Source organism: Odocoileus virginianus, chromosome 16 (assembly GCF_023699985.2).
Source record: "Odocoileus virginianus isolate 20LAN1187 ecotype Illinois chromosome 16, Ovbor_1.2, whole genome shotgun sequence".
Classification (NCBI taxonomy): domain Eukaryota; kingdom Metazoa; phylum Chordata; class Mammalia; order Artiodactyla; family Cervidae; genus Odocoileus; species Odocoileus virginianus.
The window spans coordinates 16,552,232-16,569,052 of record NC_069689.1 but is presented as its reverse complement, the minus strand read 5'-3'; the positions used below and the strand labels follow the sequence as shown (position 1 = coordinate 16,569,052).

General features: G+C 39.6%; 1 protein-coding gene across 5 annotated transcripts in view; it reads right to left on the bottom strand.

The window, feature by feature from the left end:
- DICER1 (dicer 1, ribonuclease III) overlaps window positions 1-16,821 on the bottom strand; it is a 72,333-nt gene that overhangs the window by 48,650 nt on the left and 6,862 nt on the right. For 2 of the 5 annotated variants that reach the window (XM_020899139.2, XM_070477890.1), the window contains exons 2-3: window positions 2,656-2,719; window positions 1,428-1,528 (exon numbers count right to left, since the gene is read on the bottom strand). The exons of 1 other annotated variant lie outside the window; for it this stretch is intronic. The gene's annotated coding sequence lies outside the window, so the exon portion shown is untranslated. Of the gene's footprint in view, window positions 1-888; window positions 917-1,427; window positions 1,529-2,655; window positions 2,720-16,821 lie in introns of all 5 variants that reach the window. 2 more of the 5 variants (XM_020899140.2, XM_070477889.1) reach the window with 2 other exon arrangements.

Genomic DNA, 16,821 nt, shown 5'->3' with positions numbered 1-16,821 from the left:
AAATACAAAGAGAAAACTAAAAATGTTCCAAATTAAAGAAGACTGTAGAAACATGACAACTAAACACAGTAACTGACCTCAGCCTAGATCCTTCCCTGTTACAGAACAAAGGCTATAAGGGTCATTATAGAGTGCAGCGATGAGGCTGTAGACAATGCACTGTGACACTCACTGAGATGATGACTGCACCATGATTACCACAGGGGAGCATCCTTACTCTTGGCAAATACAGTGATGTATTTAGGAGTAAAAGGGCCGTAATGCATGCAACTTATTCTCAAATGGTTCAGAACCAGAAACTACACATAGAGAGAGAATGGATGTGACTGATAAAGCAAATGGAGCAAAACAGGAAAAGCACATAATCTTTGTCCTAGTCTTATTCTTTTCTGTAAGTTTGAAATTACTTCCAAATAGTTTTAAATACGACCCATGAGACCAGGATCTCCGTGAGTACAGGAGCTGTATATCTCCCACATACTTCTGTCACCTAGCAAACCAAAGTACAGCCCAGACGCGACAAACAAACAATACAGCTTTGTACAGTGAAGACACTGCCTGTGTGCATGACAAGAGCCTTCACACAGCGTCTCTTTCCCTTTCATCAGTTATATCACATTGCACATATCCTAAGAGACACGCACGGACACGGCTCCCCCTCTGACCGGCACACACATTTTATGATAACAGGACGTGCGCCTCATTCTCTGCAGCTCTTAAATTTCCATACGTGTGTCATATATATACATTTAAATAAAAACGTGACGAACTCAATCAGAGATTCATGAATGTCTACACAATAACATACACAACAGAAGCACAGACAGCTTAGAAGATATTTCTACAGTACTTGGTTTGGAAATGCACACCCACCCCACGCCGACTCACCCTGATGGGCGGATGCAGGAGAGAAAATCTGCAAGGAAATGGAGGACAGGAATTGAACCCTCCCATTACATTCCCATTAGGTCACAATATTTAAACTAATTTTCATTCACTTATCACAGTGACTGGCCCCAGTAATATACTATCTACTCGGAGAAAGCAAATCCAACATTGAAAACCCAACAAATAATCCAATAACGTGAAAACTAAAAAAGCCTATAATTTTGCCAGTTTTTACTTTCTTTGGCATGTTTAAATAAGTTTTTTTTTTTCCTCTTAACTTGGCCTTAATAAAAAGCTCTGAATCCCTACTGGTAAGTAAAAGTTCTAGAGTTTCAGAGATTAACTGACTATAATTAACTGCCTCAGCAGAGCCAACAGGATAATCTACGTGACTATTTTCCAATCACAGATTTTAACAATTAACACTCACGAAAGTGGTGAGACTTTCATAGCTTTGGATGATTCGTTTAGAAATAACTTAGTAAGACACATGAATAAACTCTCTTTCTTTTTCCACATAGGATAAAGCCCAGATTTACCGTCTTAATGTTTGAGATCTCTGTGTTGCTGTTGTCTGAACTGCATTTTGACATTGTGATAGCAGTTTATTGGAAAATCACAGCATACCCAAGCTTCTGCTCTAAAAATAAAGGCAAAAATAGCCAAGTTTAAGATTCTTGTACTTAAACTGAATATAAACACATCTACAAGAAAGTCCCATTGATATGAAAAGTGGAATAAAAAGGCCATTATTTTGTATTAAACTTTAAACAAAAGACATCTGGGTTACTTTAGGATACTAAGTCTTATTCGAAAACAAAGAACAAGAGAATGAGCTGTTAACAACAGCATGCCTAATTTCCAGAGATCAGGGGCGGGGAGGGGGTGGGGTTATGGAAAAGTTCAAGGAAAGGTCTTAAAATGAATACAATGAAATCAAAGTACATAAAATTCTAAAGAGTGACTAGGAAAATGGAAAAAATAAATGTGCGCGCGTGCGTGCGTGCGCGTGCGTGCCTGTGCGCGTGCGTGCCTGTGCGTGCGTGTGCGTGCGTGCCTGTGCGTGCGTGTGCGTGCGTGCGTGCCTGTGCGCGCACATGTGCGCACAGCTGCTCAGTCGTGTCTGACTCTCTGCGACCCCATGGGCTGCAGCCCAGATGTGTTATTTCCTAAATAAATACACAAGAGAAGTAAAGAAGATCACCAGAAGGGGTACTTGTCTGAGTAATCCAAATCAGCTGGCGTAAGTCTTCACCCCATGTATGAAGTCTTATCAGCAATTTACGTTTCTCAAAGAAAATTTAAAACATGATCTTAAAGAACAATTAATCTAACTATAAACTTTCATTAAATTCATTTATGAATAAAAGAACTCAGGAACACAGTTCAAGAATGTTAATACTGTGGAGAAATTTAAATTTAAGGGTGGCCCCAAATAATCCTAAAAGAGACTAGAAATCAAAAGGGAAGCATAAAGCATTGACGTGAAAAGCTTAATTCAATGAACAAGTGTTGATTTTCTTAGATCTGGTACCAGATTTAATTTATGCTCCTTAACTTGAGTGTCTCTATTACCACAGGCTCAGGGAAAAACAAATTGGCAGCGGCCTCTTCTCACTTTTGTGCATCTGGTCTAGTCTATAGCAGTTTAAAGGACACTCATGTAGAGGTTAAGCTTTCTCATTTCATACACAAATTGGTTTTGCTAGTAAGTTAACAAAGCAGAATGGGGGAACCTTAACACTACTTTAGTGTTTACATATTTACCTCAAAATGCTGATTCTAAGTTCTTTCAGTTTCCAAGTCTGTATTAATTCATACCCTAGGTAACCTAAAAGCAATCAGAGAGAATATTTTAGAACATACAACTCATTTTTAAAAAACAACTTTAAGAAATTTCCTACTTTGACAAGATTTTCATAATTTATCTGAATAAGATCTCTGATAAAAACAATTCTTGCTTTTATTTATTGGGAGTCAAGAAAACAGTATATGTATGAAAGAGCTGCCCTTTAAAATTAGTTATTTATTATGTTCTATTACAATTGAAAAATTTTAAAAGCTGTTAGCACAATCCAATCAAATATATAAGGGAGAATTCCTGGAAGTAAATTACATTTTCCCCCAGTAAAATCTTGATTTTAAAAATACTTAAAGACTACACTAAGTCAATATCATGCTTTCATGAACTTATAACCCCTCTTCTAAGGAGTCAGTTTATGTTTTCTAAAACTACCTCATGCTTTGACTTTTAATTCCATTCTAAACTGCCACCTAATATGATGCCAATTTAATACACCAACTTGGCCTGATACATCACACTGGACATCTTTTCAATTAATATTCACCTCTATTCTAGAAACACCAAAATAAAGCTGATAACCCTTGAAAATTCAATGCAACTCCACTATTACGAAATTACCGTTGAGTTATCCAAATTACTTCCCTCAACAATTCTGTATAAAGATATAGTAGAAAGTTAACATGCCAAGCACAGTGATGATTTATTTTATGTTCATACTACACAGCTAATAGGTCAAGTTTTCTCATTTTAATTGATGATCATGATTTAAATTACCAAAAAAAAAAAAGTGTCTGATAGGGCTCTTTAAGGTAACTCTGCAAAAGACATGCCACAAACCACAGGCTCAGTCAAGTTCTAGTATAAACCAACAAACTTAATCTAATTAGCATCTAAATCCCATATATGGCTGTACCCTTTCAGACAAAGGCTGAAACAATGGCTAAACCCTCCTAGTCTCAAAGGCATCTAGAGCTTCCTGCTGCGTATTTTCAAAACTGGTAAAAACAGAAAACTTCCAACTCATTCATTTTATTATGTATAAGAGTCTGATACTACTCGCTTTACGAATATCACTGTCCAGATTTCATCTCTACACTCATGAAGTCCAAAATGCGCAACTACCATGAAGTTCCAGAGTGAACAAAAGATAACACACACACAGTGTCAATACTATGACACTAAGACACAGTCACGAGTACTTCTGGAAGCTAACAGATAAAACTAAACTGTCCTGATGAGCTTTTGGTCCCTAGTGATAGCTACACTACAAAGATCCAAGACATTGATTTTAACTCCAACCAAGCCTAAATGCTAAGAGCATCCCTGGCTATGGGTATAAAAATAACAGGTTTAGAATACAGGTTGCTGACATAAGCACAAATTAGAAATAAGTGACTTAATTCTCCCATTTGAAAACAAAGGGGAAGGCATTCCTTCCCCCTCCCTCTTTTCCAGAACTCTTCTCAGTCCTTTTCTGCTCTTCTTGAATCTTTCTAAAAGCTAAGTAAGCCTCTAGCCAGTCTCACGTCTCAGGAATGTTTCCTTAAGATATGTAATCACCAAGAAAGAGATGCCCAATCTCCCAGTTTCCCAGGATGGCCTAATTTGTCAACCATCTCCAAATTGCAAAACCTACCTCCAGTCGTAAAGATACCAGAGAACTGGAAATTGTATCTTGAAAACACAGATGTAAAGTGTTGTAACCACTTAACTATACAAAAGAATAAGACTTCTATCTTTGCAATTTCTCTAGTGGATAGCCTAGATACACATCACATTCTGGTTTAATGCTTACTCAATAAAATTGCTTCCTCCCCTTCTACGTTTTTCGAGATTTTCTGGTTGGGAGGAGGTCGTTTTTAATTCTATTTCCCCAGCATCAGCTTAAAAAAAAAAAAAAAAGTTCAACTCTCAAGCGGTATACATGATAAATAACAAAATCCCCTACTTAAAATTTAAAACAGTAAAGAAATTCTAAACTATGCTGCCTAATGGCACTGGAGAGAACGGTTTTCAAAATGAAGAAAGAGCTGCAAGAAGTTGGCAAACACCTCCTCTTAACCCTAAAAAGGAATCTGCACACAGGGAGGATCCAAAGTGTTTACAACAACTCCACCAACCTCCCTTTTCGAAATGAAAGCCAGAGGAGAAAGAGAGTCATCTGTTTTAAGCTAATTCATAAGGAAAGGTGATGAGCTCCCCTCTTAACACTTTGGGGCACAGAGTCACTCCCTCCTCACAGAGGCCCTCTGATAAGGCAGGGACACTGGGTGACGCCTCTAGGGATGGAGAAAGCAGTGTTTTCTCTATAAATATCTTTTATTAAAATCATCTGAATGCCAGCAGATGACTATCTGTGTCAGGAAGACCAAGGCCCATCCGACACCACCTCCTCTCTCTAAGGCTGTTTCCCTCCTATAAAACAGAACACTTGATTAGTATGAGGATTCAGTAATTAAATGCATATTAACCTCGGTAAAGAAAAAGTGCTTACCCAGAAATGCAGATGACACCACCCTTATGGCAGAAAGCGAAGAGGAACTAAAGGGCCTCTTGATGAAAGTGAAAGAGGAGAGGGAAAAAGCTGACTTAAAACTCAACATTCGAAAAGCAAGATCATGGCATCCAGTCCCATCACTTCATGGCAAATAGATGGGGAAACAATGGAAACAGGTGACAGACTATTTTCTTGGGCTCCAAAATCACTGCAGATGGTGACTGCAGCCATGAAATTAAAAGACGCTTGCTCCATGGAAGAAAAGCTATGACTAACCTAGACAGCATGTTAAAAAGCAGAGACATTACTTTGTCGACAAAGGTCCATCTAGTCATAGCTATGGTCTTTCCAGTAGTCATGTGTTGATGTGAGAGTTGGACAGTAAAGAAAGCTGAGTGCCAAAGAATTGATGTTTTTGAAATGCAGTGTTAGAGAAGACTCTTGAGAGTCCTCTGGACTGCAAGGAACTCAAACCAGTCCATCCTAAAGGAAATCAGTCCTGAAAATTCACTGGAAGAACTGATGCTGAAGCTCCAATACTTTGGCCACCTGATGCAAAGAACTGACTTGTTGGAAAATACCCTGATGCTGGGAAAGACTGAAGGAGGGAGGAAAAGGGGACGACAGAGGATGAGATGGTTGGATGGCATCACTGACTCGATGCACATGAGTTTGAGCAAGCTCCTGAAGTTGGTGATGGACAGGGAGGCCTGGTGTGCTGCGGTACATGGGGTCACAAAGAGTCAGACATGACTGAGCAACTGAACTGAACTGAAAGAAGCCACATTCCCATCTCTATCTATAACCACTGTTTTCATAGAACTCTTAAGACTTTAAGGAACTCCTTTAAAGAACCCAAAATGTTTTATTAATCTTAAGATTCAGTATAAAAAAAGCATTCTCATTCTCAAAGTTGAAGAACTATACAAGATTTTATACAGTATTTTTAATCAGATGAACTTGAAAAACCACAAACTCAAAACTACTAGTCACTATGAATTTACAATAAAATGAAAATCAATTTAAATTGCAAAGCATGGTATATAATGTAAAACAAAATTAAACAGTTGTCTTCCCACTAGTTCCCTTTAAAAGCAAAAACCAAAAAATACTACAGGCTCCTTCTGTTTGGCTCCCCAAACTTCACTGAAAACATTACTTAACTGTTTTTGAGGCAATGAAATGGTTCACATGCATGGGCAAGTAACCATCCTCACCATTATCATTCAGTAGACAAGCTTGGAAAATATAAAATGCAAGAAAAGAGAAAACAAAAAGATAGGAAATATCCAAAATACCCATGGTACATGAAATAAAGATTTCAAGGATTTACCAACCATTATTTGGTGAATACAGATTATGAAAAGACTAAGGTCAAATCAAAGACTGAGAGACCAAAGAGAAAAAGGATAATAATTAAAAGAATTTAAACACTGTAATTTTTAGTCTTAGGTAAATACACAGCACAACAGGAATATTTCTATTTTCACTTTTGTCATAACTATCATTATTAATTACAAATCCTTGCATATTTAATCTAGCCTACAACATTAACACAAACTACATTCAGATATGCTTCCTTGGCATTATCATTTATAATAGCAAAAAGTGCCCCTTCCACCTTCCCAAAAAACTAAATGTCTAACAACAAATGAGGGAGTGATCTGGTAAACCACAGATGGCTCACTTGACATGGTGCAGTTCAACTGAGCTATTAAAATGATGACAGTTTGTAATAAACAAAAATGCTTATGTTATGGGATTCAGTGAAAAAAAAATTTTTATTTACAGGAAGATCTGGTTGTGTCCTCAAGTTAAAAACTAAAGAAAAGAAAGGGAAGAAGGGAGGAAGAGAGGAAAAGAAATTCCCCCCAAACTGAGAATGGGACCACTAGCAGAAGTCATTTCTTTTTCCTTAAGGCTTTTCTGTATTTTAAAATGCCCTATGATTTGGACACTTTATTATATTGAGAATTAAACAAAGTCTTAAACTGAGGATGAAGACAATAAACACATACGACTATGTCTTAAGTATTGGTGGGCGGGGGAGGGGGGGGACTCCATTCTTAAGACATTGAATGTGGTTTAAGATTTAGCCCAGTTTCTATAACTGACACCACAAATTCACCAGCTTTCTTTTCCTGCACTACTCTATGAACCGAACAAATTTCTGCATTTCTCTAAAATCTGTAACATAAACATATTATGTTTACATTTCAATGTAATTATGCCTAAAATTAAATTTGTCCAAAATTGAAGTTGAATACAGGTCACATACCATTTTAACAAATTCCATCTACCAAAATCTCCATATAGAAAGTAACTCTAGGCTGCCAGCCAATGGCGCACTTACTTGGAATACTTCTTAAAAAGACAATATTCCAACACATCAAAATGGCACAGATACCCACCTCTGCCCTTCAAGTCACCCATAATGACCTTTCCTCTGCAATTTTGTATTCAGAGAGGTAAACATTTAATACATCACTAACTTTCAAGGTGAGTTTTTAGGTTAATATTTGGTTCGAAGTTTCTATACTTCACTTAATAAAAAACAAGTGCTAGAATGTTATTCAGTTTTTCCTTTTACACCACGTTAGAATGTCCAGGAGGAAAAAAAGGGTCACAGTTCTCTCTGACAGGCTGCTTTAAGACACTACATAATGCGCAGATTTCACTACTAAGGAGAGGTCAGTTCTGAGACAAAAGGAGCCTCAGAAACTCCTAAGTGTAACAAACGCTTAGTCAGTGTTGAGTCAGGAAGCAAACGTGTTAAAGTTCCAGGTGAGAGGCAAAGCCCACATCACAGCCACATGCAACCACGCATGCGCTCTGCCTTCCCCGTGACTCCACCATGGGTGGACCACAGTCTCCAAGGACAAGTCTCTATTTGTGGAGCCCAACCCCTCCGCCCCACCTCCAGACTTTCCCTAGTAACCCTCATCATTCTGCTCTCCTCTCTTGCAGCACATTGGGGGCTCCCTACACCACCCAAATCAGGGCTTCATTACATCTGCTCCACATTAGATGTTATTGACATTGCTCCTTCCCCCCAAAATTCTAAGACCTTTGAAAGGAAAGATAATCTCATACTCGACTTATATAAAGGAAACCTGGCAATGTCCATAAAAAATTGTCATTCATTAATTCTATGTTGAGAATGAACCTTATTGATCAAAACCTAAATTAAGTTGCCTCTTTTTGTGGCCAAATAGAAAATTCAGTTTAGACTGAATTTTTAAATTCCTACTTTTAAAAGATTTTAAACAACCCAGATGATTCCAACAAGTTTAACAGTCCTACCCTTGCCCCTTCCCTCAACAAAGAATAGTTCAGGGCTGACCTGAAACTATCAAAGCAAGAGATACATCAATTCATACAATGATAATTTTGACATCATCCAACTATAACCATTCTCCCACCCTAGTCCTTTTCATGTAACTCCCAACCTATAAAATTCTCATAAATGTTTCATTTTAGAATTTATTTTATTAGGTTTAAAATTCAGATAAATCTATTTAATGTCAACTAATAAATGCAGGAAAAAAATGACAGAAAAATCACCACTTTTAACCATCACATCAGTAACTAAGATGAGAATCACTGTTGCGGTGCAGTCACTATGTCGTGTCTGACTCTTTGCAACCCCATGGACTGCAACACACCCGACTCCTCTGTCCTCCACCATCTCCTGGAGCTTGCTCAAATTTACATCCGCTGAGTGATGCTACCTAACCATCTCATCCTCTGCCACCCCCTTCTCCTTCTGCCTTCAGTCTTTCCCAGTGTCAGAGTCTTTTCCAGTGAGTCAGCTCTTCATCTCAGGTGGCCAAGGTATTAGAGATTCAGCTTCAACAAATCCAATGAATATTCAGGGTTGATTTCCTTTGGGATTGACCGGTTTGATCTCCTTGCAGTCCAAAGAACTCTCAAGAGTCTTCTCCAGCACCACAATCTGAAATCATCCATTCTTTGGCACTCAGCCTTCTTTATGGTCCAACTCTCACATTCATAAAAACTACTGCAAAAACCACTGCCTTCCACTTGTTCTCCTTCTATTTGCCATAGAATGATGGAACCAGAGCCTCTTGATGAAAGTGAAAGGAGAGTGAAAAAGTTGGCTTAAAACTCAATATTTAAAAAACAAAGATCATGGCATCTGGGCCCATCACTTCATGACAAATAAGATGGGGAAACAGTGGCAACAGTGTCAGACTTTATTTTGTGGGCTCCAAAATCACTGCAGATGGTGACGGCAGCCACAAAATTAAAAGACACTTGCTCCTTGGAAGAAAAGTTATGACCAACCTAGACAGCATATTAAAAGGCAGAGACATTACTTTGCAAACAAAGGTCTGTCTCGTCAAGGCTATGGTTTTTCCAGTACCCATGTATGGATGTATACAGTTGGACTATAAAGAAAGCTGAGTGCTGATGAATTGATGCTCTTGAACTATGGGGTTGGAGAAGACTCTTAAGAGTCCTGTGGACTGCAAAGAGATCCAACCAGTCCATCCTAAAGGAAATCAGTCCTGAATATTCATTGGAAGGACTGATACTGAAGCTAAAACTCCAATACTTTGGCCACCAAAGAACTGACTCATTTGAAAAAACCCTGATGTTGGGAAAGATTGAAGGCTGGAGGAGAAGGGGACAACAGAGGATGAGATGGTTGGATGGCATCACCGACTCAATGGACATCAGTTTGAGTAAACTCTGGGAGCTGGTGATGGACAGGGAGGCCTGGTGTGCTGCAGTCCATGGGGTCGCAAAGAGTCAGACACGACTGAGCGACTGAACTGAACTGATGTGACCAGATGCGGTTAAATTTTTTTGTTGTTGAGTTTCAAGCCTGCTTTTTCCCCTCTCCTCTTTAACCCTCAAGAGGCTCTTTAATTCCTCTTCACTTTCTGCCATTACAGTGGTATCATGTGCATATCTGAGGTTATTTACATTTTCCCCAGCAATCTTGATTCCAGCTTGTGATTCATCCAGCCTGGCATTTTGCATCATTACTCTGCATGTAAGTTAAATTAGCAGGGTGACAACATATAGTCTTTTCATTAAGAATCATTAAAGATGACAAATCCATTGGGTGAAAGTTTCAAAGTCTCTCTGTACATACTACCTACTAATTCAAATGAAAATTGTTATTTTTACACTGGAAAAGTGAAAGTGTTAGTCACTCAGTCAAGGCTAACTCTTTTTGATCCCACGCACTATAGCCCCCACGCTCCTCTGTCCTTGGAACTCTCTAGCCATTCCCTTCTCCAGGGGATCTTCCTGACACAGTGATCAAATCCAGGTCTTCTGCATTGCAAGCAGATTCTTTACCATCTCAGCCACCAGGGAAGGTGGCTAGAAGACACAGTAAAAATGAGGGGCTTTTGTTCACTGCTGGTTGGATGCTTAAACCTGACAAATAATACCTCCTTAACTCAAGTGACAAAGTTAGTATCACCAATACTGGAACAAACTGACAATATGTACCTCCTAATGTGATGAACTGAGAAAAGAAATATCATTTGTCAGAAGTGCAAAACCTGCATCTAGTCCTGAGGAAACTTGAAAACCAAATCTGAGGCTCATTTTACATAACGGCTGGCTTGCGCTCTTCAAAAATGTCACTATCACACACACACAAAAAAAACCCTGAGGTTTCTCAGATTAAAAGAGAAAAGAGACAGGACAACTGAACACAGTGTACATTGCTGTACCAAGTCTTGTATCAGGGAACGCAAACTGCTACAGTGGATGTTTTGGGGATGAAGGAGGATCAGAACACGCCACCCCTAAATGTGCCAATCTGGCACAAGGCAACAGAGAGACGGCGGACACAAGTGGAACTCTCTGTCCCCTCCACCCCCGCCTAAGATGATAACTACTAGTAAACGTAGGTAGCAACAGGGGATTCTTTATACTACAACTCATAAATTTGAAAACTACTTTAAAACATAAAAGTTAAAACTGTGCCAAATACTGACCTGTATGTTTAGCTACTAGCAGGACACAGAAAAACAGAACATGTCCAATTTTATTTCAAAACAGTATACAAAGTAGTATTCAGTCTTCCCCACTTAAAAAAACAAAACTCTCACTGTACCTCCTGACCCTTAAATTATTTGTTCACTCATTCAACAAATATTGATTAAGCAAGACATCCCTAATGCAGCCTTGTATTCTGCAGGATGTGAGAACCTGAGTTCAGTTCTGAAGCGTGTGTGGGAAGGGCACTTACTCAGGGAGAAGCCGACACAGGACATCGTGGGGACCAGCGGACAGCGTGCGCAAAAGCCCACGAACAGAAACAGGCAAGACCGTGACACGGGTCAGATGAGCAGGAGCGAGGCCGTGAAGGGCCTCATACGCAGCTCTACAGGGTTAGAATCTCATCTCATGAGCCTTTTTAGTCTCAGTACACACCAAGATTAAGTACACCAACTTAATCTCGGCCTGAGCCTCCATCAAGGCCCACTGACAAGAACGTCTAAACACAAGGCAAAAAACTCCTCAGCTTGCCTCTCTGTTTTAGATGGAACACTCCTTCTTCTGGCTGCAATCACTGCCTTTACACAGACTCATTTGCCTGGAACCATCCCAGCTGGAGCACTGCAACCCCTTGTCCCAGGAACCAACCACCCACTCACTCCAATCAGGGAAGAACCACGATGTCGGTCACCCCATCTCCAACTTCAATTCACTATCCTTGCCTTCCTGTAGCACATTTCCAGTTGGAGATCTGCACTTGGCTCTCAAGGGAGCCTTTCCAAAAATTCCATAAGTACAACTGATCTAAAAAGAAAGATGAAGATATGCTACTGCTAAATGCAATTTTAAAAAAAAGAAAAAAAGACCACCACCACCCCCGCCCCCCCCCTCCCCACACACACACAATTTCCCTTACAGGAATTCCAGAAATGTTTCAAGAAAGAAAAGCAGCATCAGAATAAACGCAGTCTGTAAGGGGCGTCCCTGGTGGCTCAATGGTAGAGAGTCCGCCTGCCAATGAAGGAGACACAAGAGATATGTGTTCGATCCCTGGAATGGGATGATCCCCTGGAGAAGGGAATGGCAACCCACTCCAGTATTCTTGCCTGGGAGAGATATTAATATCGTGGATAGAGAAGCCTGGCGGGCTACAGTCCATGCGTTCACAGAGTCACGACATGACTGAGCACACACATACACACAAGGTAATAACTTTTATTTCACCCAATTATGTTACAATTAAACCCAATATGCATCATATTACAGGAAAAACCTAGATAAGAGAGGAAAGGAAGTAGGCTCCAAACACAGGGTGGTGAATGAAGCCATCTGTTAGCTCTAAGACTGCAGGTAAATAACTCCTCTTTCACTTCTCTAACAGGACCGACACAGACGGCAACCCCGTGGCTCACTCCTCCTCCCCTGCATAATTCACAACACAAACATTTAATTATTAGCTAAGTCAATGATGCCAATTATATTAAAAAAAAAAAAGAAAAAACAGGTAAGATGTTGGGTATGGAAAAAGGAACTGCATGTACTGGGGAGAGGAGGTGACAGACTGCAGGAGCCACACTCGAGAAGACTCTCTAAGCCCTCTGACTCTCCTTGAGGTCAATTAAGAGCAAGCTACAGGGTTTCCAAATCTTGGGACTAAAGAGAGTGGGAAGAAGAGCAAGAACTGAAACTACAACTGTTCTCATCTTTCAGAATTTTCGTTCTCCTCTTTAAAAAAAAAAAAAAAACAGGCAGGTACCCACCCTGGACCAAAGGACAAAACTGGCAGCTCGTGTTTATAATCCTATACCGTTTGAACACGAGCAAAGCTGCGAGGACACCCAATATGGACCTGCTTACACGTGACTGCAAAGGTAAAAGTCTGGCATCTCCAAGGGACCCCCTCAGTCAGTAAACTGTCTGAATGGCAAGCAGACTATGTGACTGACACACAGTATCCAACACTAACAGCAGAAGATCGGTCAGGTAGGGGAAATGTGATGAATCAAACCAGGACGGGGAGACAGCTCAAAACCTTCACTGGAGTCCCTCTGCACTTGGGATAAGATCTAAAACCCTTGCTATGGGGACCTGCCCCTCCCTCTCCCTCACTGGGGCGGGCTAGCTTCCCCAGCTCCTGCTGGGCACAGGACCTCAGACCCTCTGTCAAGCTCCTTCCCAGCTCAGAGCCTTCACACACACCATCCCCTGCTATCTGCTCCCCAATCTTCGGTCTTGTGCCTTGTGTTCACAAAGTCAACAGCTTCAGTTAAAACACAGTTAAAAACTTTTTCTCGTCACTCGGTATAGACAACACAGCTAAGCACTTTGTTAGAGCATTTGCTGCTAAGGCAAGACAGATTTCATACGTGCATATGTGTGTTTAAACGTGTGCATGCTAAAGAGGCCTTAGGAAATGTAACACATGTAATCCCTATATCCAGAACCAATCTGAGTTCCAGCACAAGCAGGATCTACTTGAACAAATGAAGAAAGGCCGCCACAATGAGAAGCTCACACACATCAACTAGAGAGTAGCAAACGCAGCAATGAAGACCCAGCACAGCCATAAATTAATTCAGTTCAGTTCAGTCGCTCAGTCGTGTCCGACTCTTTGCGACCCCATGAACCGCAGCATGCCAGGCCTCCCTGTCCATCACCTTTAAAAACAATGTTATAGACAATACTGACTATCATATGATTAAATGCTGTAGCTTGATGATGCAACAGAGAATGACTCACACACTTAAACTCTTAAGTAAAAAAAAAAAAACTGAACACAAAATCTTACCATATAATTTTCATGATAGAAAGTTAGAAAATAAGGAAAAGTAATTAAGTCAGAATGATGCTTGCTCTTTTTTGGAAGAGGCTGGTGAGGGGATAGGGAAGTACCTGAGAGGGGGCGTTTAGAAAACCTTACAAAACACGGGTCACACATGTTCCTTGATCTGGGCACTGGTTACAAGCAAGTTCACTTTGTGTGTCCTTGTGATTTATGTGCCTTCCTGTGTATCAACTGAAAGTGATTCCACTTAAAGTTTATTTTAAAGGAGAAGTAAACAGCCCTCAATACAATGTGTAAAAAATTCTTCATTTACCATGGTAAGTATCGTATCAAAATCTCTCAGAGTAAAGAAGGCAAAGGAGGAAATTTACTTTTATTAAGCATTTACAGTCTATCATCTGGTCTAATCCACAAAGCAACACTAAGACAAGAATTAACTTCACTTTACAAGGATTTGAAATGACTCACCCAAGACTATTTGACTAATAAATAGGAGAGGTGGGATTCTACTTAGAATTTGGTTCACTCCAAACTTTTATTTCCACGATATACAAAACACCACGGTCTCAAAGGAAGTGTCGGTCAAAATATCTATGTGGATATGTTCCCTTCGATCTCTCCAGGGGGTTGAAAAAGAATGGACCCAATTTGAGATAAACAGATGCTCAATGAATATTTTAACTGAATCTGCACAAACACAGATAAGTAAATATTGTTTTAATTGTAAAGCTGTAGCACCTTAAATCAGCCCTGTCGATGGATAGTTCTCTTGGCCTTTCTAGTCTAAGAACATAGGTACTCAATAAATACACACTAGCAGACTATATCTCACCATTTTTTTCAGTATCTTTATCACATTTAGCTGAAGACTAAACATGATTTACTGCTCGATACAAACACTACCTAATGACTTCTTTCTCCAGTGGAATAAATAAGTGCTACTTTAAGAAAGATGATTAACATAAAGGGGGTTCAGACATAGTGAAACAATTGGATAAACTAATATTATAGGAATGGCAAGGTACTATGTAACTTTTTCGTCACTCAGTATAGACAACACAAGTAAGCATTTTGCCAGAGCATTTGCTGCTAAGGCAAGACAGATTTCATACATGCATATATGTGTTTAAGTGTGTGCATGCTAAAGAGGCCTTAGGAAAATTATTTATTTCCCTACTCCTGACCAAAATATGGACCCAACTCATACGTAAAAAACCTTCCCGGAATTCTCCTAATGTTCAGCAACAAAAAAGCTAGAGATTTATAAAGATTGATTATAAATAATAATAGCATTCTTCATCAGAACTCTGTCATATGTCAATGAAAACTATTTTTTAACAAATTATCCCCAAAAGAAAGCACCCTTTGACAATGCTTCATACATTTTATTGAAGAGTTGGAAACTGAAGTCCATATATTACATAAGCAATAAAGAATTATTCTTTTTAAGTACTAATAGCATTTGGAAATTATAGCTTGCCTTAATTCCAGTTAAGCTTACATGGTGGCTCAGATGGTAAAGTGCCTGTCTGCAATGTGGGGGACCCGGGTTTGATCCCTGGGTTGGGAAGATCCCCTGGAGAAGGAAATGGCAACCCATTCCAGTATTATTGCCTGGAAAATCCCATGGACGGAGGAGCCTGGTGGGCTACAATCCATGGGGTAGCAAAGAGTCGGACACGAGGGAGCAACTTCAATTTCACTTCACTTAACTCCAGTAGAATATACACACTGCATTTAAATGTCTAATTTAGGTTGTTCTATTATTTGTTCATATATCAACAAAATTATGCATTTTCCTCCGAACACCAAAATTATGTTTGGTCTAACATAAATAAATTACCTGAGTTTATTATATGTGATAGATACATATAAAGATTTTTAAATTAGGGTTTTTTTCTTTTTAATGTTCAGCTATACAATACACAAGTCTGTGGGCAAAGGCGGGTAATCCCAGTACTGTGTTATATACAAAATTTAATAAGCTATTAAAATTAAAATACAAGAGTGCCTATCAAATACTTTTCCTCATTCATAGTATCACAGGCCTCTCAGTGGGTTACTTGTTCTTCATCATAAGGATCAGATCAAAAGTTAAACAGCTCCTATCACATTCTCATTCATTAATAATCATTTACTAAGCTGGACTGCTCATACAGTTCATGGCAAGAATGAGGGCAGGAGGAGAAGCGGACGACAGAGGGTGAGATGGTTGGATGGCATCACCAAATCCATGGACAGGAGTTTGAGCAAGCTCCGGGAGATGGTATAGGACAGGGAATCCTGGTGGGCTACAGTCTACGGGGTCGCAAAGAGTCGGACACGAGTGAACGACAACAAAGCTGTACTAGATGCAGAGATAAAAGATGAAAAGACTCAATTCTCTCTGAGAGATTTTGCCATCCTAAGGCAATATCCGACCTGATCTACTTTCCAAGCTTTACTTCCCAAGGTTTTCACCTTAAGTTTCCTGCTCAGAACATCTCATGATTCCACCACTTATAGTCACTACATACGACCTCCATGCTTAACAAATGCAGCCTCTCTTTTCCAGGTCTCACATTTAATCTAGATTCAGCTTGAAATGGAGAAGTCTCTGAATTACACGAGTGCTTCAAAGATTACCGACTACAAGACTTTGGAGGCTTACAAATGTTCTCAGTTTAAAAGTGAGAAAACCAAAACTAACTATAGAAAGGCCAGGGTGACCTGCCCTTAAAGATACATCTAGTTATTTAGAAGTCAAGCCAACCTAGGACACAGGTTTCCTAACCACTCATTCTTTCACACTGTTCATTCATTCCACCGACCATGTCTGCCTCAAGTTTCTGGAATTCTGTTGTTCCTTCGTTAACCAAT